Source organism: Sorex fumeus, unplaced genomic scaffold (genome assembly GCF_029834395.1).
Source record: "Sorex fumeus unplaced genomic scaffold, SorFum_2.1 ptg000007l, whole genome shotgun sequence".
Classification (NCBI taxonomy): domain Eukaryota; kingdom Metazoa; phylum Chordata; class Mammalia; order Eulipotyphla; family Soricidae; genus Sorex; species Sorex fumeus.
In genome coordinates, this window is record NW_026606064.1 from 15,326,993 (window position 1) to 15,352,042 (window position 25,050).

A 25,050-nucleotide genomic window follows, 5' to 3' on the forward strand; every position below is an offset into this window, starting at 1 on the left:
AGAGGCATGAAGGTCACGTGAAAATGCAGACAGTTTTGAGTTATGCTACCGCACACTGAGGCGCTCCTAGAATCAACAATATCTAAATGACAAAGGATTCTTCCACAGAGCTTCATAAAAACAGGGTCTCTCTATAATGTGTTATGTTTCCCTGTTGAATTTGCTTTTTATAGCCCCCAAATGAATGAATTTCAGACATACTAAAATGTACTTTTTATTTTGAATGCAGTATTATTTTTCCTTGAGAGCTTGTTTGGAGGTTCTAGCAGGGGAGCACAGCTACTCGTATACCCTCGACCAAAGACCAGTCCATCTCTATTAGGGGAAGGCTGTCCTCTTCAACTGAGCGTGCAGCTTCGGAAGGGATGCACATGGAGCAGTGAGGGAGGAAGGGAACACCTGCCTAGCCAGCCAGATCAGCCGAATCAACCTTGGCGATCAGTGGGGTGACAGAGGTCACAGCCAGATCACCCTCACATCCTGTGGGCTGGAGCGATAGCACAGCAGGTAGGGTGTTTGACTTGCATGCAGATGACCTGGCCAATCCAGGTTTGAGTATCTCACCTATACAGCAAAGCCTGGCAAGCTACCTGTGATGAACTTGATTTGCTCGAGCAGATCCACTAACATCACCACTGGGACACTTGTTACTGTGTTTGGCATACCGAATAGGTCACGGGTAGCTTGCCAGTCTTTGCTACGCAGGCAAGATATTCTTGGTAGCTTGCTGGGCTCTCCAAGAGGATCATAGGAATCGAACCTGGATTGGCCAGGTCGGCCATGTGCAAGGCAAATGCCCTACCTGCTGTGCTATCGCTCCAGCCCTTATTTTTCCTATTGAGATAAAATTAAATATATTTTCTATTGATATATAATTAAATATAATTTCATAATTTAAAAGTGTATATGTGCTATTTTGATACACACATTTTTGTATTTGTATATATAACAAAGTTCATGGTAAGGCTAGTTGACACATCAATCACTTCACAGAATTACACATTTTTCTCTGTGTGGCATGGATATTTAAGATCTATTCTCTTAGCAATTTTCAAGTTTATAATACAATATGTTAATTAAGTCATCTTGAAGCATATTAAATTCTCAGAACTTACTTATAACCAGAAGTCTGTATACTTTTTTTTCTTTTTGGTAGAATTCACTAGAGAAACCATCTGCACCTGGCCTATTCTTTGTTGGGAAGCTTTTGATTACTGCTTTAATCTCCTTGATAATTATTGATCTGTTAAGAATTTCTGATGTTTCACAATAAAATTTGGCAGATTGCATGCTTTTCAGAGTGCATTTATTCTAGGATTTCCAAATAATTGCATCCATTTGTTTATAGCAACTTTTCATGAGAGTTTGTGTTGTGTCTTATAATATTTCCCACAGGCAGGAGGTATTAGAACTAGGTATAGGGGCCAAGCATCTCTAGGTTCATAGATCTCAGTTCCTACTGATGAACTAAGAAACTATAACTATGAGGAAGTTGGATCATCCTAACAACTAGGAAGCTATAGCTGTGAGGATATTGGATCATCCTAAGCTTCTCTTAGAAGTAAATTAGGAATTAAGTTACTCTTGCTTGGTTCTAGTGTTAGCTGTTGAATTCATAAGGTTATGGTTGCTTGGTATTGGTGCCTAGTGTGAGTCCCTTTCAAAATCCCTAAGAATGCAGGGTTTAGGGGGCTGGAGCAATAGCACAGCAGGTAGGATGTTTGCCTTGCACAGGGTTGACCCAGGTTCAATTCCCAGCATCCCTGATCACCTCCAGGAGTGATTCCTGAATGCATTAGCCAGGAGTAATCTCTGTGCATCACCAGGTGTAACTCAAAAAGCAAAAAAGAAAGAAAGAAAGAAAGAAAGAAAGAAAGAAAGAAAGAAAGAAAGAAAGAAAGAAGAAAGAAGGGAGGGAGGGAGGGAGGGAGGGAGGAAGGAAGGAAGGAAGGAAGGAAGGAAGGAAGGAAGGAAGGAAGGAAGGAAGGAAGGAAGGAAGGAAGGAAGGACAGACAAAGAAAGAAAAAAGAATACAGGGCTTGTCTCTGCTGTGCTTAAGACAGCAGAAATGGTTGTACGTGAGATGGACAGGACACTGGTTTTTACGACTCAGAGAATCTATTAGGATGATTGAATTTGGTGGTTCCTGCTCCAAACTCTCAGACTACAACCGGGAGAAAATAGTTGTATGGACTTGAATTGTTCAAAAAACTAAAGTGTAGGTGTGTTATCTGATATACAGGTTAAACACAGATTCATACATCAAATGAATCTCCTCCAGATTCATTTGATGTACAGTTCTGGTGACAGTCCCAGAGTGAAACAGTTTCTGACTGTTTTTCAGGAATCCAGGACAGTTTGCTTCTGTGACTAGGAACATGGATGGTATGTCAGCTGCTCTTGAGTTGTTTCAGCTCTCCTTAGTCTTGAATTTCACTGCAGTCTTACAATCTCCTACCTGGAGCCCAAAGCTCCTATTTTATCTGTTTGTGTATATTTCACTGTGTTCAGGCAGGAAGAGTATGTGCAAAGGTCTTCTTATTTTGTCGTTCTGCTGTGTATTCAAAGCTTCCATATTTTACTATAACTTTCTAGAGAAAGTACATTTCTATTATTTCAAACCCCTATTGGTGGTATTTTATGATGGCCATCTTGGGAATCTAATATACTGCTAAATTGTATTCAGTGTTTGGAGTCTACAGAGGTAATGAAATGTTCATTAAAATTGCTTTCTCCAGTCTTAATTTATATTGTTAAGGTGCTTGGTGAAGTATACCAATCTTCAACTCTTCTACATAAGCAATGGCAATTCATATATATCATACTTCAACTTCTTCTTTGTTATGTTGATACCACATAGACATAGATCATTGAATTTGGAGGATATATATCAAATAAGCAATCACCTGTAATCAGACTGTGTGCAGTCTATATTTGAATATTGAATTCTTGGAGGATAAACAAACTCACCACCTTTCAAGGCAATTTATTGTGCCCTTGGATAAAGAACCTATCCATTTTTTTAAATGCAAGTGGAAATTGTATTTCTTGTCTTTTCGTTTCTGTCATGAGGCACATCTAACAGTTTTAATTTCACCATTTAATTGGAACAGCAAAAGAATTGCAACTCCTGGCTAGTATCTCTCCAGACTGGATTTTCTACAGACTCCACCATGGGCTTATCCTTCAATCATGGCCCAGGTGACATTGCTTCCATTGTAGGTTGCATGTCTCCTGTGGCTCCCTTCATCTTGTTTACATTAACCTTGTGAACAGGCATTTCAGCTCCCACATTTTCTTACAGCTACTCAACAATGCATGAGGCTCTGTGGCTCGGTGACATTGCTACATGGCTAGTTTGCCCAATTAAAACAAGACTTAATTAAATCTTAATGTTGCACCCAGCTCTTATGGAACTGTTATTTTCACTTCTCTATGCTATTAGCAGAATGATAATGAGAGCTTATGGAAGACAGAATCAGCCCACTTGCCAGAAGTAGCATTTTGTCACCACTCATGCTCCCATTTCACTAAGCTTACTCTTGGGCTCATTTTATTTTTCCTTGCAGATGTACAGATTGCTTTACTCTTTGCTTTGTTTTGTTTTGTTTTGTGTTTTTGTTCTTGTTTGTTTGTTTTTTTTTACTATGCCTAGCTATGCTCTAAAATTACTCTAGTCTCTGAATTCAAGGACCACTCCAGGCAGTGCTCTGGGGATCATATGTAGTAATAGGAATTGAACCCAGATCAGCCACATGCAACTCAAATGCCTAATTCACTGTACTATTGTTCTAGCCCTGTGTTTGCTCTTTTTGAGTTGGAAACAAACATTACAATTTAACAAGGTATCACATAAAGCCTATGGTATCTATACAAAAACTTTTTTTTTTTTTTTTTTGCTTTTTGGGTCACACCCAGCAATGCACAGAGGTTACTGGCGGTGTGCAGGGGACCATATGGGATGCTGGGATTCGAACCCAGGTTGGTCGCATACAAGGCAAGCACCCTACCCGCTGTGCTATCGTTCCAGCCCCTCAAAAATAAATTTTACAAAAGTTATTTATACGTTTATAGATAAATGTCATTTAGCTACATGAAAAGAAGCAAGATTTAAAACAGAAAGATGTGCTTTCCATATTACTATTATATAATTTCCATTTTTAAATTCATGAATTGTTAAACTTCAAGCTTTCCAGATACTCCAATAACTGAATATTCCTCTAATATTTTATATTTAACATAAAAATGTTTTCTTGTTTCTAATTTATGGCAGAAGTTATCTTTATGGGGAAAAAATCAATAAATTTAAAAATATTGCTATCTCCTTGAATGACCAACCCCAGAAATTACTAATTTTTTTCAGCAAGCTCCCAAATTCTTAGGAAGTATGTTGTACCATGATTATTAATCTTGGTCCAATAAGGCATATTTTAAAATTTAACTATCATTGATTTTCTGAGAGAAGTACAAGAAAAAATAGAATTGTAAGGTTGGATATTTACATCCAAATTGTCAGTTACAAGCACATGCAAATAGGAGGAGAAAAATCAACAGGCCTGTGAATTCATTGTGTTGTACTGTATCTTTTTTTTTTTCCTCCCGTTGATCATCGATTTGCTGGAGCGGGCCCAGTAACGTCTCCATTGGAGACTTTGTTGTTACTGTGTTTGGCATATCGAATAGGTCACGAGGAGCTTGCCAGGCTCTGCCGTGCGGGCGAGATACTCTCGGTAGCTTGCCGGGCTCTCCGAGAGGGGCGGAGGAATCGAACTCGGGTCAGCCATGTTGGCTGCGTGCAAGGCAAACGCCCTACTGCTGTGCTATCGCTCCTGTATCTTTAAACTGATAAAAATCTGGAAGTGGACTTCCTATTTATTTACCTCTTCCTTTTATTTACATTTATATTAGGGTTTTTTTGTTTATTTGTTTGTATTTTTGTAAATCACACTTAGCAGTGTTTATGGTTAATCCTGTCTCTGGACTTTTTGGTTTGGTGGGACACACTTGGCAGTGTTCTGGATCTGAGATGTCTGGCATCAAACCTGGGACTTCTGCAAGCAAAGCAGTCAGTACTCAATGTGTTGAGTATCTCTCTGGTCCCTCTTTCTCTTTGACTGATTCCAGAGATTGAAGCTAGATTCTCATACAAGGAAAATGCTCTACTGCTGAGTTACATTGGTCCACCTCTTTCATTTTGTAAGATTTTTGTTATGAATAATAGTGATGATAAGCTGAGTTAGTCTGAGCACTGTAGCACTGCACTGTCCTTCCATTGTTCATCAATTTGCTTGAGCAGGTACCAGTATCGTCTCCATTGTGAGACTTGTTGTTACTATTTTTGGCATATCTAAGATGCCACAGGGAGCTTTCCAGGCTCTGCCATAGGGGAGGGATACTCTTGGTAGCTTGTCAGTCTCTCTGAGAGGGATGGAGTAATCGAACTCAGGTCAGCCGTGTGCAAAGCAAATACCCTACCCGCTGTGCTATTGCTCCAGTAGTGAAGACAAAATAACCTGTAGCACTTTCTGAACACCAGGTTTTCATGTTAAATAAAAGTAATTTCAAATGATCAAATAGTATTAATTCTGCATTAGATTAAAAAAACTACTATGGCAAAAAGTACTAGGAGGTATCCTTTCAAAGAAAAGTAAAAATTAAAGTCTGTATGTGCATGTTCTCATTTCCACACCAGTGTAAATAAAATAAAATAAAATAAAATAAAATCTTTTAAAATATATATGAGGATCAGGAATAGAGTTAAATCCCAATGGTGTTATACTTGTCTGTGTAAGGCCATAGGTTGTATCTTCAGCACCACAAAATAAATGGATTAAATAAATAAAATGAAATATATACACATATAGAATAAAATGTATATAAAATAAAGTAAAATGAAATGGATATGAAAATTTTTATGTTTAATCCACTAGAACAGAAAAGTTCAGAGTGGAAACTCAGGAACCAAGTTTCATACCTGGTACTACATAGACCTCCCTTCCAGACACTTCTGGGTGGGTGTATCCCTGAAAACCTAAAAATATCACTGGTTTGGATTGGGCAATCAGAGCTCTTGAGCCCCACCAAAGTATTCCTAGAGACCCCCAGTGCCTCTGGCCTGAGCCAAACTATATATCATCACTAGACCACAGCACTGAGCCTCAGAGCCCATTGGTTCTGTGATTCCTGCTTTCCCTGAGCATTGCTTGGGGGAAGTCCAAAAAATTTGGCATAATGTATAGAATTTGTGAGCTTGACAAATTAATTAATTAAATTAAATTAAAAGGGGCTGGAACTATAACACAGCAGGTAGAGCATATGCCTTGCACACAGCCAACCCAGGTTCGATTTCTCCATCCCTCTCAGAGATCCTGGCAAGCTACCAAGAGTATCCTGCTTGCACGGCAAAGCCTGGCAAGCTACCCATGACATATTTAGTATACCAATAACAGTAACAAGTGACACATAACTGGTACCTGCTCGAGCAATTCAATGAAAAACAGGAGGACAGTGCTATAGGACAGTACTAGTGTATAGAAAAGATACTTTAATTTTGAGTATTCTGTATAGACATCTAACTTATGTCTGCTGCATGACTCCATATTGCCATGTGCAAAGATCATAAAATTATCCAATTAGTGTTTCACTTTTTTTAAGGAAGTAAATTCGTGATTAAAATCAAGAAATGTAAAGAAACATAATTTTCTAAAAGATTCAGAATTTGTGTAGCTCAAAACAGTATTGATTAGCTTTATTATTTGACTAGTTCTTAATTTTTTGAAGTAGTCTCAGAATCAATCAAGAAATGGGTTTTTTAAATGGCATTGATCTATTTAATGTTAGTCTTTAACAGACTAAATTTCCAAGAGATCTACAAGCAAAAGAGATATGTCTCTAAGGCACATCACCAATATACAACCACTTGCCCAGAGCATGGCTCATAGAGAGCAAACAATCATTAAGTGAATTGCTGACTGACAGACTAGCAGATGGACTGACAGACAAAATCAATGACTGCAAAAACATAAGCATTCCCTGAACTAAGAGCCAAGGTTTGTTTTGAACTTCCACAGATTTGATAAATGTTATCTTCTAACTGGTGGCAGAACAGACAGAAGTGCTCTTCTTATTTTTCCTCTATTTAAATTTTTTTTGTTAAAGCACTGTGATTATTCATAATTGGGTTTTAGGCATAAAATGTTCCATCATAGATCCCAATGTCAACCCCTGCCAACAATGTCCCCAGGTTCCCCGACCCCCACCCCACCACTTCACTAGCCCGCCATCTTGACAAGCATCTTTCTAGGTTTTGTTGTTAAAGTTTGGATCTCATGATTTCAGTGTTGTTGACGCTCTTGTTTGGCTATTTAGCTCTATCATTGCTTAACAGCACCCGTGTACCTAAATCCCCTTATATCCTGCCCTCTATTGTTTCTCATCTGTTTCTTGTCCCCTTCCCCTCCACTCTATTTTTTGCCTTCTCCTCCCTATACTCTAGTGCCAAGAGTGTTCTAGGCATCCCCCACTTTATTTATTTATTTTTTTTAAATCCCCTCTATATATTTTTTTTTGATTTTAAAGTATTTTTTTAATAATTTATTTATTGGATCGCTGTGGGAAAAGTTACGAAGCTTTCAGGTTTAGGTCTCAGTCATGCAAATATCAAACACATTTCCCTTTACCAATACTTATTTTTTACCCCGAAGAACCCCAATAAAACCCCACCCCCCCATCCCTCCCAGTGTCTGCGAGGAACGCCCCCCTTCCCATGAGGTTTTAGTCACCCCCACACCCCCGGCTCATACCTGCTCTCCACAAGGCTCCCATGCAGCCACCATCTTTCATTCCAGAGGGAGGAGGGCGGAAGGGAGCAACACCCTTTCCCCTCCGGGCAGACATGATGGCCTGGATTAACGCATTGTCCGTTCACTTTTCTGGGTTCTGCATTAAGTCCTTGTGCTTCTGGGGCTGTAGTCGTGCTGGAGAGCTGCTTGTGGGGGGCAACTGGTGGCCTCGGTAGGGCGTGAATGACAGACTGGAACGCCCCCCTTCCCATGAGGTTTTAGTCGCCCCCACACCCTCGGCTCATACCTGCTCTCCACAAGGCTCCCATGCGGCCGCCATCTTTCTTTTCAGAGAGGAGAGGGCAAATGGGGCAACACCCTTTCCCCTCCAGGCAAACATGATGGCCTGGATTAACGCATAGTCCGTTCACTTTTCTGCTCCAAGCTGCTGGGTTCTGCATTAAGTCCTTGTGCTTCTGGGGCTGTGCATCCCCCACTTTAAACCATTGTGTTCTCTCATCCTGTTACTCGAAATACTACATAAGCGTGATAGCATCTTGCGTTTATCCTTCATCTCTCTTTGTTTGACATGATACCTCTCATCCATGTTGCAACAAATTGCCTAATTTCATTATTCTTCACACCTGTGTAGTATTCATCATACACACACACACACACACACACACACACACACACACACACACACACCACATCTTTGGCAGTGCTCAATAAATGTAAAATACATCTGAAATCCTGACACTTTCTATTCATAACTTTCTATTTACATATGGAAAAGTGCCCTCTCTATGTAATTAAGGACCTCCACGTGTGCCCAAATGGCATGGTCCTCACAAGAAGTTGCTATCAGAAGCACCAAAGTAAACTTTCTGCATGAATCCATGGAATGGAGCCTCATGCCTCTTGACATTGCTAGAAATTTTTTCTTATCAGTAAGATTGAACATCAATTTTCTCATGCAAACATATTATTAATGGCTTTTGGGGTGGGGGATATAGTGGTTAAGTGTATTTGACTCACATATTTGAGGCACTGGGTATGATCTCTGGAACACTGTATCACTGTCTTCCTGTTGTCATCGATTGCCTCGAGCAGGCCCCAGTAATGTCTCCTTCATCCTAACCCAGAGATTTTAAAAAGTGCACATTCGAGGTGCCACAAATGAGACACACAATTGTTACTGGTTTTTGGCATAATGAAGACGACACAGGGAGTTTGCCAGACTCTTCCGTGTGGGCAGGATACTTTTGGAAGCCTGCCAGGTTCTCCAGAGTAAGAATTAGATGATAAGATGTTGCGCAGTCGCGAATGCAGCCACGTGCTTCCGGGAGCAGGCTTTTATAGTCTCTGGGTCTTGGCAGTTGATGGGATTACAGGGCGCCAGGAGCAGTTGGTGGGTGTAACGCCTACATACCGGAAGATGGAGGATCTGGGTGGAAGAGGCCCAGTCCCAATCAGAGCAGGCTTGGAGATCTACACCCCGGGTCCCGCATACCTGGGTTCCTTCATGCATGAGGCTCGTCCTAATGTGTGGAAAGTGGTCTTAAGCATGGCTGTGGCTGGAACTGGAGGTCTTCAGCTTCCGGGGCTCTGCTTGGGGTGGGGAGGGAAACTCCTCCAAGGGGCCCTGGTGAGAACAGCCAGGCGTGGAAGCAGGAGACTCTGCACTGTCAAAATAATGATCTCTGGCACTACATAAAAAGTAAAAAGAGCAAAATATAGCGACTGACTCTGTCTTTTTGGAGGGGGAGCTTTTGGGGGTCATACCAGGAGATGATCAGAGGTTGCTCTGGTCAAGCACTTAGGAATTAGAAGCACTTAAAGTGTTTGGGGGACTGTTTGGGATGTGAAGGATCAAGCCTGGGATGGCCAGATACCAGGCAAATACTCTACTTGCTGTACTACTGCTCTGGTCCCCAGCCATTGACTTTTTTCTCTCCTTCCTTTTTCTTCACCTCCTGTAATAACAAGCAAATAAGATGCACAACAATTGTTCCAAGACTGAAAGTTCTTCCTTTTGTGTGTTAACTGTAATTATTACTTACTCATATGGCACTGATTTGTTCCATGAAAAATATTGTCAAGAGAATTAAAAGACAGGTCACAGACTGTGGAAATTTCTAGCAATGGACAATTGTCCAAAATATATGCTCTTAAAAGCAAATATTAAAAACCCAAGCTGATTAAAAATTGACTAAGGCTAGATATATGCCTCAACAAAAATGTGCAGATGACAAATGAACATAGCAAAGGATGTCCACATCATAAATCATCATGGAAATTCACATAAAAATATCAGTGAGATACCACTAAACAATACTGACACTGTTGAAAATGGCAACATTTAGAAGCATTAACTTCAAAGGATGGCAAGACTAAGGAGCAATAGAAATTCTCAGTGGTTGTGGGTGAGAATGTAACCATTTCAAAAAAATAAGCTGATACTTTCCCACAAATGAAGTCTACTCTTATCACATGACCTAGCTGTCACTGTTTCAGGGTGTCACCTGCCCCCTCTCAGTGACATGAGGTGCATTCAGGGCAGATAACCATCTCCCAGGCAGACTGACAGCAACAGACAGAGGAAGTAACAGGGGACATCAGGTTGGTTGGTAATCAAACACTGTCCTGTCCTCCCACTGTTCATCAATTTGCTCGAGCGGTCCCAGTAACGTCTCCATTTTTTTGAGACTTGCTGTTACTGTGGTTGACATATTGAATACGTTATGGGTAGCTTGTCAGGCTTTGCCATGTGGGCGAGATACTCTCGGTAGCTTGCTGGGCTCTCCCAGAGGGGCAGAGGAATCGAACCCGGCTCGGTCAGGCTGGCTGCGTGCAAGGCAAACACCCTACCGCTGTGCTATCGCTCCAGCCAGTTGGTAATCAGTGACCATTTATTCAAGTGTCACAGCATGAGTTATAGTGAAATCATGAAGGGCTGGGGGTAGCAATTACATATAGGTCTGATTATTTATTATTATGAATAATAAATGTAAAGTGCTTTTTAAGGAGAAGTTCTTCTAAATTTATTCAAGGGCAAAAATCTCATCTAAGGGACTACAGCATTCTTGAGAGGAGAGCTTCCATCTAGGGTGGAATTCCATCTAAGGGCATTTTGCTTTCTCCTTTTCTTAGCTAGTAATCCATTCAAACAATCACCTTAATAATATTTCTCATCATTTTATATGAACACAGTAAGAGATATATTAAGCTTAAAGGGTGGATCTTCCTGGGGACTTCCGAATACAGTTCTCAGGCCAGGTTAGTTTTTCCTAACACCATCAGGGTCCTTATCCGGTCACTATATTTGGTTCATGTCAGAGTTTGTTCCATGACTATGCTCTTAATTTATTATACTTCTTATGGTGCTTAGTCTGTCCCATTTCGATGCCAGAGTAAGTTGCATCTTGTCCTGGATCCACCTAAGTCCCCCCACTAGGGCCACTCTTTTGGAGTGTTAGGAACTAAGGACAACAGAGGCTTAAGTCAAGTAAATACGATGGATGCCCAGGAGTTCATATTATTCAGAGTCAATTAACTCCCATGTTACAAAAACATAACATTGTCTTCCTGTGTCTATACAAAAGGAACAATACACTAAAATAAAATATGCAAAGGACAGAAAGGAAAGAGAAAAGCACTGTTTCACTTATGTACACAAAATCCAGAACCCTCAGAAGAATTTGACTTTACAAGTAAAAAGGTCAGATTTGGGGATGATTGTGATTAACAGGGGAAGGAGAGCAGAAAGGAAAGGGTAAAGATAAACACAGAAAATTGGGAATTTCTGATGGAATTGGGTGTGCCTCAGTAGCACTGTGGTGGGAGTAACTCAATAAAACTATGCTCCCTGTAGGGGGAGAAAGGACAACCCAAGTTAAACCTAAATTGCTTAACACTGTAATTCAATACCCAGTATTCCCATTCCCTGGTGTTTACCCCTCAAATTTAAGAATCACCAACATAGAAACCATTCATGTAGATGTTTATAACAGCCTTATTTACAACTAACCAATCTTGGGAGCAAACATTCAGTACGGGAGTCGATAGATGGTGGTGCACATAGGCAGTGGAATTTTATTCTTCTCTAAGAAGTAATGAATTATCAAACATGAAAATATATGGGTAATGTAACACATATTACTAAGCGAAAGAAGCCAACATTACATGCTGCTAAAATATCACTCAACATATACAATATTCTGATAAAAACAAAATTGAACTCAAACTAGCCAGTGTAAAATGCCAAGAGTGAAATCAGATATTAAATTTGTACCTCAGGTGTTATAGACTTGTCTGCCTGGCTTTTCATTCTAATTTTACACACACACACAAACACACACACACATACCATTTAGAACTTGTTGTTTACTAGAAAGGAAGTGTTAATATTCGGGTCTCTTATAAAATCTCCCCTTTGCATCCTGAGAATTTCCTCTCTGATTTGACTGACTGATATATATGTTATCTTTTCAGCTCATTTATTCAGAAATTGCTTCTATGATTCTCCTCCCATCTTTTTCTGTGCCTTTGATGGCACCCAATCAATATCTTCTTTCACCACAGGACACAGTATAATGTGGTACAATCATTTATAAAATAAAATGCTTCTATATCTTTAAGTAGACAATGAGTGTTTTTACAGTAGAACTTGTGAGGTTAGCATAGGTCTGTGTGTATCATAGATAATCTGGAAATAGCTGCTGGATAGCATTGTGAAAAAGTCAGTAAGCTCTGATCCTGGAACAGACCCAGGACTGAAACACATTCATGCCTAACTGCCTTGGGGGAAGGTGTGTGCTGGTGCATTTTGCATCTTTACTGGATAAGGCCAACTTCATTCCCTGGTGATGCCAATATGGCAGCTTTCAACAACTTGAAAATTCTCTGGCATCACATAAAAGTTTGGAAGCCTGTAATAAACTGAGAAGGTGAGTCAATAGTCTCCTTCCCAAATTAGCAAGAATGGACATTGTCCAAACATCTAAAGCTTCATAATTCAAAATGTGTTCCTCATTAATTTAAATGTTAATGTAAATTTAATACATGTTGTATTGATCTAGAACTATTTTTATATGAATGTGAATACATAACTGAGCTCTAATGGCATAATCTAAATTGACATGCCTTCACATCAACTTAGAATCTCATTATGGTTTAAAAAAAAAAGAAGAAATAGGAAGTTTCTTTCTCTTTTGGTCCCTTTTTCTCTTTATAATCCTGTAGACCCCTTTGTTGTCTTTTAGTTATTAGATCTTCTAAGAAAACCTTTGAGAGAACATTTGTTTTCAGTGTAATATATTTGGATAGTCTTGAGCAAATGAGATGCTGGGAATCGAACAAGGGTCAGCTATGTACAACGCAGTTCCTACCCCACTTAGAAGATTTTTAGAAAAGGCTGTAATTATCATCTGATACAGTAACCACGGGCTGGAGCAATAGCACAGTGGGTAGGGCATTTGCCTTGCACAGACAACTTGGATTCGATCCTTCCGTCCCTTTTGGAGAGCCCAGCAAGCTACTGAGAGTATTCTGCCCACATAGCAGAGCCTGGCAAGCTCCCCATGGAGTATTGGATATGCCAAAAACAGTAACAAGTCTCACAATGGAGACGTTACTGGTGCCCACTTGAGCAAATTGATGAACAGCAGGAGGACAGTGCTACAGTCTTGCACAGAAAAATTGATTTTTGAATGAATTTTATTTTTTTAGAAAATTGCTTATTGCTTATATAGTTTCAACTATTTGTGGAGAGCAGTGTATTTCCCATTCTTTTGGATAAACCTGAAGTCTCTATGAAAACAATGAAATCTCATTGCATTTTGTTAGCTCTTGACAAATTTAGTTCCTTTTAAATTATGAATTTGTATTTCTTTATTTAAAAAGAAAATAAAATTTCTAAAAAGTATCTCATTGAGTTAGGCTCGTATAAAAGAGATTATGAGAATGATAATAATAATGAAGCGGGTGGTACTTGGAAATTTTAATATATTCAACTAAAGACTTTCATAAAATATTCTTTAACAAGTAAAGCAGAACAAAGAAATGTTGCTATCTTTAACTTTGAACTATATCAAGAAAATATTAGCCACATTTATAAAGTTCCATAACACGCATATTATATTTCTGGCCCTAGAACTCAGATTACTTTGACCCCAAGATTTTAGTCACTCCTAGTTTCTCTCGATCTGAAACAATATAGTGCAACTCATACAGACTAGTCTTCAGCGGTAGATATTTTTAAGACATGAATATAAGCATACTACTGAAGATTTGATACTAGTATATAGAAACTGGGTGGATGGATGAAATTCAGAAATATGGTGTCTAGTTTGTGAACACACTCTATCTTTTTTCCTTCACAACATACTGAAATTTGAATGAACTGAATACTAAGACCTCTTTTAGACCCCATTCCATGAGTCTGCATAATGATATAATTCACTTTTTTTCTGGTCAACAAAATGCCTGGTTCTCTTCTTCATAACTACCCACCACAGTGGTGTGTTTGTGTGTGTGTGTGTGTGTGCGTGTGTATGTGTGTGCGTGCGTGTGTTTCACATGTCTTTACCCAGCAGGCAGTGCCCAGATTTCCCAGTTTGGCTTTCTGCCCTAAGATGCATATGTACAAAGTAAGCATTCTGCTATTAACACACTTCTTTGAAACATGCTAACTACCAGCGAAAAAAATTCAGGCTTCTAGATGAATAAAGTATATTTCATTTGCCAGAATACAGAAATGAAATACAAACATCACAGAGAAAATCAGACAAGGCCTTCATATTTCAAAATGAGGATATTAACCATTGTGTTCCAGGACTTGGATAATATGGACCTGCGAAATCTTATTGAAATAGGATATTTATTGGCAGATGCTAATATGCTTTGTCAAGCGAGAGCAGAGTGCCTAACAAAAATCTGTATTACTCAGGAGACACACAGACCTAGTAATTCTACCACTTATTACCTCTCAAGGCAATTGATTCAGTTTCTTTACCTACAAAATGTAAACTACAATTCCAAGTGTTCACAAGGTAGTTAAGAGACTTAAAATGTGAATTAATATAGAGAGTTGTCGCAGTATCACATTAACAGTACAAACTAAGACTCAAATTGTTCCCAGTAATAAGAAAAATCTGTTACACAAGGCTAAATGTTTTCCTTCTGAATAATGATTATCAGAGATAAAAAGAGGTGGGGTAACAGGAACAGGTAGAGGGTCAGCTGAAAGATGGTATGTGATAACTAGACCCTCGGTGGCAGTATGGTGTGGTATATACAATTGTTCAAGTAGGAAGCTCTATTCTTGGAATTTAAATCATTTTGTAAAACAGGTGCTTCAATATTTTTTTATCTTCATTTATTTTGAATAGTGCTTTCAGCTATTGCTCAATTCTTGACTTTAGGACGTATTATTTTAAAAGATAATGACACATGAAAAACTAATGTTTTACCCTTCAAAGATACCCAAGGATGAGAGGTAGGAAGCTACAGAGTGATGTGGAATGCTCTAAGTTTCCTTACAAGTTTCTTAATATTTCCCATTTTCTACAGAACTTCCCTTGATACAATAATAGAAAAATTAACTACTGGATCACAGGTCATCAGGTGTCAAAAGATTATGTTCTGGTCGAGTTGAAAATCCAAATGTAATGAACTTTATTAAACTGATTTTTAATAATATTCTAGTTTAAGTTATTATAATCAGACAGGCTAGAGCAATAGCACAGCGGGTAGGGCATTTGCCTTGCATGCGATCAACCCTGGTTCAATTCTTCTGTCCATCTTGGAGAGCCCAGCAAACTACCGAGAGTATCCCATCCGCATGGCAGAGCCTGGCAAAGCTTCCCGTGGCCTGGCATATTTGATATGTCAAAAACAGTAACAAGTCTCACAATGGATATGTTACTGGTGCCCGCTAGAGCAAATTGATGAACAACAGGAGGACAGTGCTACAGTGACAATGCTAAGTTATTATAATCGTATAATATTTATGTTTTTAATGTACAAAATCACTACAACCACCACTAATAAAGTTCCCAATAACCCCACGACTGCCCCTATGTCACCTCTACCTCATCACTTAATTCCTTTCATTCCTCTGCTTGAAATTTGAGTTTTTCCATCCAAACACAAGGTTTTGTCATCATTTAGTATTACCTAGTCTCTTGTTCTATTTCTCCATATACCACAGAGCAGTAAATCCATCCATATTTTTCCTCTCTCTGACTTATGTCACATAACATTCCAAGTTGCAGAGAACTAAAAAGTTTAACATAATGTTCCACTGTGCAGATCCTACCCCAGCTTCTTTGTGTGCTTGTCTTTCAGACATTTGGGTTGTTTCTAAATCTTGATCATTGTATCCAATGCTGCAATAAAGGTAGTTGCTCATGTATCTTTTTGAATGAGTGTTTTTGTGTTTGGGGAGTAAATGCCAAGAAATAGAACCCCTGGGTGGTATGGGTGTCCTCTTGTCCTTTTTTTTTTTTCTTTGACAAATCTCTGTGCTGTTTGCCACAGAAAATGAACCAGATGACATTCCCACTCATAGTGAATAAAAGTTCCTTTTTCATGGCATCACAACCAATACCTATCATTTCTAATCTTTTTTTTTATTTATGCCATTCTTACTGGTATGAAGTGCTATGTCGTTTTTATTTGAATTTTCCTGATATTAAGTGACTGACTGGTTTTCAGATGCTTGCTGGTCATATGATTGTCTTTATCAGAAAATTATCTATCTCTCCTCATTTTGGGATGGAGTTTGGTTGTCACTGAATGTTTTATCATTGTGTCATTGGTGTTTTATCTATCTTAGATATTATCCTGTTTATGATAAAATCTACACAAACATATTCTCCCATTGAGTAGGGTTTCCTTATTTTAGCTTAAGTTTCATTTACCCTGAAAAGCCTTTTTAATTTAATTTAATTTTTTATTTTAATTTTTTTTAACTTTGTCAGTGCAGTCAAATCATTAACGACACACATAATGTTGCTTTTCTTAAACCAATATGTAAATCTGAAATTCAATTGATAACTATTCCTTACTATTATTTACCCACAAGTAACTAATAACTCGCAGAGAAAGAAGCAAGTTATGGAGTATATGTAATACATTTATTTAAAAATTTTAGTTTTTAGGGCTATTGATCTAGCTTAATGGACTGAAGACCATGCTTTGAATGCAGAAGACCCAGATTCATTCCAAGTCACCATGTGGTCCCCTAAGCACTACATGAAACAACCCTCAAGCATGGTGCCAGGAGGAGCCACTGCACTTTTCCACACATAGCCCCCCAAACAAACAAACAAAAGCCTTTAAGTTTTAACAAAACATGAAAATTTCGCTGCCACAAATTCTTTCTAACCCTTCCACCTGTATTAAACAATTTCCTTAGAAGGAAGATAATCACAGAACTTAAAAGAGCCTTAGAGGCAACTTTGCATAATTCCCTTAATTTTATGTGCAGAGAGATTAAAACTCAGTGAGATTTGGAAACATGCCCAAAAGTTCCCAACTAATTATGATAGAGTAATGAATTGAATCCAGTTCTGATTTTCAACCCAATGCCTTTACTTATTATCTTCTTTGTTGCTATAACAAGGTGGAAATCAGTACATTGTAGTGTATATTTACATTATGTTTGTTGATTTTTCAAGATGATCTCAGGTCTCCAGGGTGGGGGGCCGGGGACCAAATGTCCTGACATTTCAATACTTGGGTTTGAGGATGCAGTGCTACTTGAAACCTAGAGGTCCAAGGGACCATCAGAGCCACATTGAAAGTGCTACAACCCTCCAGAGTCAACACTAGAAGTTTTGTGACCGGGGTGCTTCAGAACTACTGCTCAGGGGTCCATGTAGTGTTGGGAATAGAAAAAAATGACAGATAAATTTGTTCTCATTTTTACAGCATGATTTTTCAAAAACAAAATGTTTTCTTCTTCCAGATTCCAAAGGAACATCATTGGCAGAAATCTGGAGTACTTCTGTAGCTTTGGTTTGTCCCAAGAAAATCAGGACCTGTTGGAGAAATTTTGATAAGGTTAGTTCCAAGTTCGACCCATCCATTTTCCTGGGACTACTACTCTAACCATACTATAACAAAGTTCTAAGGTTCAAGAAGTTAAAAGAACAGACAAATGGAGAGTCAGTACCACTTTTGTTAATGATGCAGTTCATATCTAAGAATGTTGGTTCAGTGCTAAAACAGGGTTTCAAAATCTAACCTGTTTAGGGTCTTGGAAATTCTGGGTAATTCTGTCTTCCACCCCCTCCCCCCCCCCACACACACACCGAGAGTTATCTGCCCTATGAATTTTCCACGATGAAGTATAGTAGTTGACTCAATTCATCGGCTAATCTCTGAAACTGAAAAAGTATTGGTCCTAGGTTCACCAAATAATACTTCCAATGGCCAAGGAGAGGAGAAACAGTAAAGAAAGGCAAGAAAGGAGAATATCAGTGATTTTTCTACACATGCCAGAAAAATAGTAATAAAACAGTAGACAAGTAATCTGTATTTTTCCTATATATAAATGAAAGTTAGGAGAGACATGCAAACAATGTCTCTTAGAAGTAGCATCAGGATTTTCTTTGTCTAATAGTTGAGTACTAGAATTTCTTCTGTGTGGTGAAGGTAGCCACATCACTGTAACTTCTCCAGTTTTGAAAGGCAAGCCTAATACTAGACAAAATGTTTGCAAACTCTTTGTTAGATGTCATGTATTTTCAGAATCAAAATGGGCATATTCCTGCATTGTCTGGGAACAGATGATTCTCTCCTATACTGTTGGAATTTGTGCATTTCATTTTTTAAAGTTTATTACATATAGTTATGCTTAAGGCATCCTATTATTCTTTGAGAATGGTGTGAAGGGAATCATTATTCTAGGCAGTGAGTTTAACTAACTCAGTGTGCTTGTTTCAATGGGAATTTGTAAGTGTAATTTAATGTCACTTGGATTTATTTGCTGGCAAAAATAAAATCAAGGATAAGGAATTTATTTAAAGAATAGAAAAGGAGTAATAAGCCTCAAGGAAAGTCAAAGTAAAACTTGGTACAGGACAATGACACAAACTAAGCATTTGTAGAAGATAATGGTAACAGGATTACTTAATAATTTCATAGAATAAATAAATATTTTCCAAAATTTTCTAGAAAAAAAATGTCTTGACCAAACAAACCACTAGCCTTTAATGTGTGTGTTCTTTCTTCTGATATTCAAAATCACATGCCAAAAAATTTATTTATTTTGCTTTTCTGATTTGGTGAAATTTTGATTTTTTCCTCCACTGTTTATAATGTAATGGCAAAGTAAAAATAAAATCACCTTAATAGTTTAGGGTTCCATAACAGGGGGCAAATTTCCTGATTAACCACTCTACCATAAATACTCACCAAGGTAAAAAATGAAAAGGAATTAGGAAATAATGCTTTATTTAGGAAAATCTATTCTTGATACTGATGTTCACCACTCTGTGGAATAGTTGCTGTGTCACCTTTTAACGTGAGCAATCTACAAATATATATTGCTATAGTGACATTTAGAAAGTTGATTATTAGCAACGATTTCTGAAGTATATCTTTAAATAATGCCAAGGGACTAGTAGATTGATTGACCTTTCAAATCTGACACTCAGAACTCACTTCTACAAGTTATTATGCAAGCTTGAATATATGATTAAATCTTTAAAGGTCCTGATCTTACCTTGTGTTCATTTTCAAAGGTAGAGCTATTCCTTGTCACCATATTTCTGTTCCTGTAGGGAATCTAAACTTCTTATATTTTAAAGAGGAGGTTAGTTTCTCCCATATAGCTCATTCAAGTAGTGAACAGGAATACTTTTAATTTAAAATATTATGCTAGCAATGTTTAAACAAAATAATCCACACATTTGTGGTTTCATTACTGATTATTTAAAATAGTGTGTGAGCTACATGGTTTTTCTTTCTTTCTTTTTTTTTTCTTTTTGCTTTTTGGGTCTTACCTGGCAATGCACCGGGGTTACTCCTTGCTCTGCACTCAGAAATTACCCCCGGCACTGCTCAAGAGGCCACATAAGATGTTGGGAATCAAACCCGAGTCGGCCACATACAAGGCAAACGCCCTACCCACTGTGCTATTGCTCCAGCCCTACTACATGGTTTTCCAGTGCCTATCTATAACTTGAAGAAAAATCTGTGAGTCCAAAAATATGACCAGAGTTGAAAACATGGAGAACCTTTCTTTTTTTTTTTTTATGTAGGCATACTGCTATTTATTCAGCCACTGATTAGGCTGATTGAATTGTGCATAAACTCTGCCTTACATTTTTTTCCATTTTTTATAATTTTATTTATTGAATCACCATGAGAGCAGTTACAAAGCTTTCAGGTTTAAGTCTCAGTCATACAATGAAACACCTGTACCTTCACCAGTGACTACCATCCACCACCAAAATCCCCAGTATACCCCCATTCCACACCCTTCCCCTACCTGTGGGGCAGATGATTTCCAAATTACTCTCTCTATACTTTGATTACACTCAATATTTCAATACCACACCCACCGTCATTATTTGGGATTTTATCCCAACACTCAGATCTGCCAAAAAGGCAACAGTAGACAATTTGTTTTCTATTACTGGTTATGAATAACATATGATGTCGCATGGTTGCAGTGATGGTTGTGCAATTTTGAAATTCCGAAATTTTAACAATTAAATCTGGAGAGATTTCCTGCAAAAACCCGCAAAGTTCTGAGATCTGTTTCTAAGTCTCTGGGATCATGGCCATTAAGTAGCTAGATCAGGAGCCACAGAGGCAGTTCCTGGGCGGCAACTCACGGTCGCATTGGGGTGGAGAGGAAGGGTTGGCTCCACCCCCTTCCCATAAGGCCCTGCTTGTCTCATCACTGCGGGCCCAAACTTCACTGTGCAATGGCCTCTGGTGGATGGCAGCCACGGAGCCGCCAAGGGCGAGCAGGCAGGGAGACAGCATCTTTTCCCTCGTGGGGTGGCCTGGCGACAGCAACCTACTGTGCAGTCTGGACGCATTTCTGCCAAAAGCCTCTGGGTTTCAAGATTTATTACTGAGTCTCTGGGATCATGGCTATTAAGCAAATTGATGGGGAGCCAGAGAGGCCGTTTGTGGGCAGGGACTCATGGTCTCGTTGGGACTGGGGGGGTGTGGGGGGGGGTAAAATGGCCAGCTCCACCCCCATCCCATGAGGCCCATCGTGTCTCGTCACTGTGGGCGCAAACCTGACTGTCCAATGGCCTCTGGAAGATGGCAGCCACCAGGCCGCCAAGGGGGAGCTGGTGGAGGGACAGCACCCTTTTCCCCACGGGGTGACTGGGTGACAGCAACCTACTACGCGGTTCACATGCATTTCTGCCAAAATCCATTAGGTTTCAAGATTTGTTTCTGAGTCTCAGGGATTATGGCCGTTAAACAGTTCAATCAGGAACCAGAGAGGCCTTGCCTCCAATTATATAGCTTAGCCAGAGGTGGTTTGTGGGTGTGTCTCCCACATACCTAACTTTTGGAGGTTTACTTTCTTGGTAAAGTTTGCCCGAAGTTTTTGGGGTCTGGCCAAAGGCACAGCACCAATTTGGGGGTATCTGGAAGTCTGAAGGTGCCATGAGGCTGCTGATGCACTCACCTCACAGGTACAGACTAACCTGCTGGTGGCACCATACCCCCAAGAGGAGCTTTCTTGATATCGCTATGGTTAGCAGAAAAATATGAACTGGAGAGAAATGAGAAAATGTTTTCAGCTCTAGAATTTGAAGGTATGTCTTCCTTCTGCTGAGATGTCAAACTAGATTCGCAGTTACAAATTAAATACTAGGGAAAGCAAATCTACTCAGTAAAAAGAAACAAACTTTTCTACCAAATGAAAAAAAGATTGAGTCAAAAGTTGGAAGATAAGTAAAAGAACTTTTACAAAATGGATCTTCTCAAAAGACACTAAACAATAATTCTTTATCAAAGACCTTAAAAGAGGAATAAAGTGTCATTAGGTGAGTAGAGTTTCTGGCTCTGGAAAAAAAGCAAAACGGTTCTCAATTTAGATTCTTCAAATATGTTTAACACCTCTTAAAAAATTCAAGATATGTCAATATTCAACCCAAACAGAAGTGCCCGCATTACTTCTATTTGGTAAATGATAGTTGATAGACAGATAACTTAAGAATATATAAGCCTAATTTTCAGGATATTTATTTCTGCTCACTTGTTCTGGAATAAACAACAGATTTCTCCCTTTTCCCTTTATCCTCAAAGTCTATATAACCTATTTTAGAACATATCAAGTCAGAATCTGAAAGAAATACACAAGTAACTTAAGAAAAATCTAACTTGATAATTGATAGATCGATCCTGCATAATATATATGTACAAAATCTGGCTTCAGGGCATAAATAAATCATAGCATATTAAAGTCAGATCATAGTGGAAACACACTAACACTGTTTCCTATAATAGAGTCAGTGAAATTTAAAAAATACCTTTTTATTAAGTAATAGATAAAGGTAAAGGTAAAGGTAAAGGCCCTCCCGTTGATCGTCGATTTGCTCGAGCGGGCCCAGTAACGTCTCCATTGGAGACTTTGTTGTTACTGTGTCTGGCATATCGAATATTCTTGGTAGCTTGCCAGGCTCTCCAAAAGTAATAGATATTCAGGGAAAATTTTCAATAATCTATTAAAAAATATATATACATATTATACATACAACATTTTATACATAATATTGGGCCAGGCCACACCGGACTGTGCTCATGGCTTATTCCAGTAGGGTAGGCCTGGGTTCTATGTGAAGTGCCAAGGACTGAACCTGGGTCAGATGTGTGCAAGGAAAACTCCTTACCTTGTGTACTATTTCTCTGGCCCCATAACATTAAGTTCTTAAAATATATCTAACTGAAAAAAATAGAAGTAAACACTTCTTTGGTTAACTATCACAACTCATCTCCTTTTGTTGCCAAATTTTGTCCTACGCAAAATTTTGTCCTACTTTGCATTGATAGCCTAAGTGGAGATTGCCCTATTTGTGCTAAGGTTTATTTCTGATAGCTCCTGCATAATAGAACTCAGAACTATTACCTTTTGAAAGAAAGTTTGTTAAATTGACAAAACAAAAAATTAGAATAAGTCATAAGTTCCAAACAACCTTATCAGATATCTGACTCAGAGACAAAAAGTAGACATGTAGGGCGTTCACCTTACAAGCGGCCAACATGGCCGACCCAAGTTCGATTCCTCCACCCCTCTCGGAGAGTCCGTCCAGCTACCGAGAGTATCTCCCCCACACGGCAGGGCCTGGCAAGCTCCCCGTGACATATTCGATGTGCCAAACACAGTAACAACAAAGTCTCCAATGGAGACATTACTGGGCCCGCTCGAGCAAATCAACGATCAACGGGAGGGCCTTTACCTTTTATAGTGGTAGTTTCTTTATGAATGATATTTTTATTTAGAAAAAAAATAGAGTTCCACTTATTCCTTGAAACACATCTAACAATTATAGCCCCCAATGTCTAAGATGAGATTAATTTCAAGTGAAACAATATTATTGCCCCAATCTAAAAAGAACTAAATGGATTTCTGCTATTATCACATTCATGGGATTTTATTTTTTGGTAAAATCATACAGCTTTTTCTATATGAGACATATAGAAATGTCTCTATATGAGACATTGCTGTAATGGTAGTGACTGAAACAGTTGTTAGATCTGATTCATAGATTTTTTGTAATTAAGAAGAAAAATTCTGTTCACATTCTCACAACCTCAGGCCTTACTAACAAACTTTTAAACTATAAATGTGATATAAAGTTACACAGGAATATTTTAAGCCCCAAGTAATGTCTCTTCATTACTCTTTAATTTAAAACATGAATTAAAGCACACAATAGTGGCAGGAGTATAACTTAGTTGGTGTAATCCTGGAGACCAGTATGGACTGCTCTCAATTTTCCTTCATGTACACCTGAACAGTGATCATTTTTATGATTTACGTCCCAGAAATCAGTGAATGAATAAATGAATACACATGCTCATTTTCAGAATTTCAATATATTATTACAAATAGCTTAATTACTTGAAAGTATAAAAATAATAATCATTATCTAGTCATGAATAATAATTCTTCTGCTCTGTATATGTAGATATGGGTATATATTCACAAGATTTTATTAATTTCAAAGACATAATTAAAAATCATCCAAATATGATAACAGTAAATTGCATATATTACATTCTTCTGTATATAAATTACCTGAATAAAAGTATTACAGATTTTTTTATTTATAATTTTAAGCAAGTCTTAAAATAGACATGTAAGTTCATAAAAAGAAAAAAAAATAAGTTAAAAACCATGGGAAAAAGTATACAAAGCTTAAGAAATAACCTTTTTTCCTCATTAAAATGCAATCACAAGAATGTGCAACTCTTTGGGGTTGGAGAGATAGCACATGGGTTAAGGGACTTGTCTGGCATACAGCTGACCACCTGTTTGATCCCCAGCACTGCATAAGGTCTCCCAAACACTACCAGTAGTGATACCTGATCTCAGGGCCAAGAATGGTCTCTGAATACCACTGGTTGTAGACAAAATGCTCCCCTTCCCCACCAAAAATAATACCACTCTCTCAACCCTATATTGATTTTGTGATAGAAGGAGGGAAGATGGCTCAATAGACCTGTCATGTTTTCCTAGGGTTGGGACTGAGCTATGTTCCTAGAGTCAAAAGTTATTATAGTGACATTATTTTCTGCCTGTTACTTTAGTTCATAGAATGGAGGTGCCGAAGCTACTTGAAATCGTATAAATTCTATGAAGGGCAAGGAACTCCATACAGACATAAAAAGTATCAGGTGTTTATTGACAAATAGAACTAAAAAAGAGGGTAAAAGAGGGCAAGCGATTGAAAAGAGATATGGAAAAGTTTGAAAGGGGAGGTCATACTCCTAGTGCTGCTTCAGAGCAGAGGAGATTCAATATTATTTACTGAGAAGTGAAAATGGGGGTATCAGTGAAAAGAGCACTTGGGTTGCAGAGTAAGCAAAATGTCAGATGTACCATTGTCCAAGCCCATAGAGTACAGGACCCAAAGACATCTGCTTAAGGAATGTGCCAATATATTGACTGGAATACCTTGAGGCCTGTATAACCATTATCACATTGAAGAATAGTTCAGTAGTCCTCAGTCCACCTTGACATGTTAAAAACAGGCTATCCCTAGACATGTCACTCGGGCAT

General features: G+C 38.5%; 1 protein-coding gene across 4 annotated transcripts in view; it reads left to right on the plus strand.

Moving 5' to 3' along the window:
- LRRC4C (leucine rich repeat containing 4C) overlaps positions 1-25,050 on the plus strand; it is a 1,436,015-nt gene that overhangs the window by 1,168,862 nt on the left and 242,103 nt on the right. For all 4 annotated transcript variants that reach the window (XM_056132091.1, XM_056132083.1, XM_056132106.1 and 1 more), the window contains exon 5: positions 17,755-17,849. The gene's annotated coding sequence lies outside the window, so the exon portion shown is untranslated. The remainder of the gene's footprint in view (positions 1-17,754; positions 17,850-25,050) is intronic.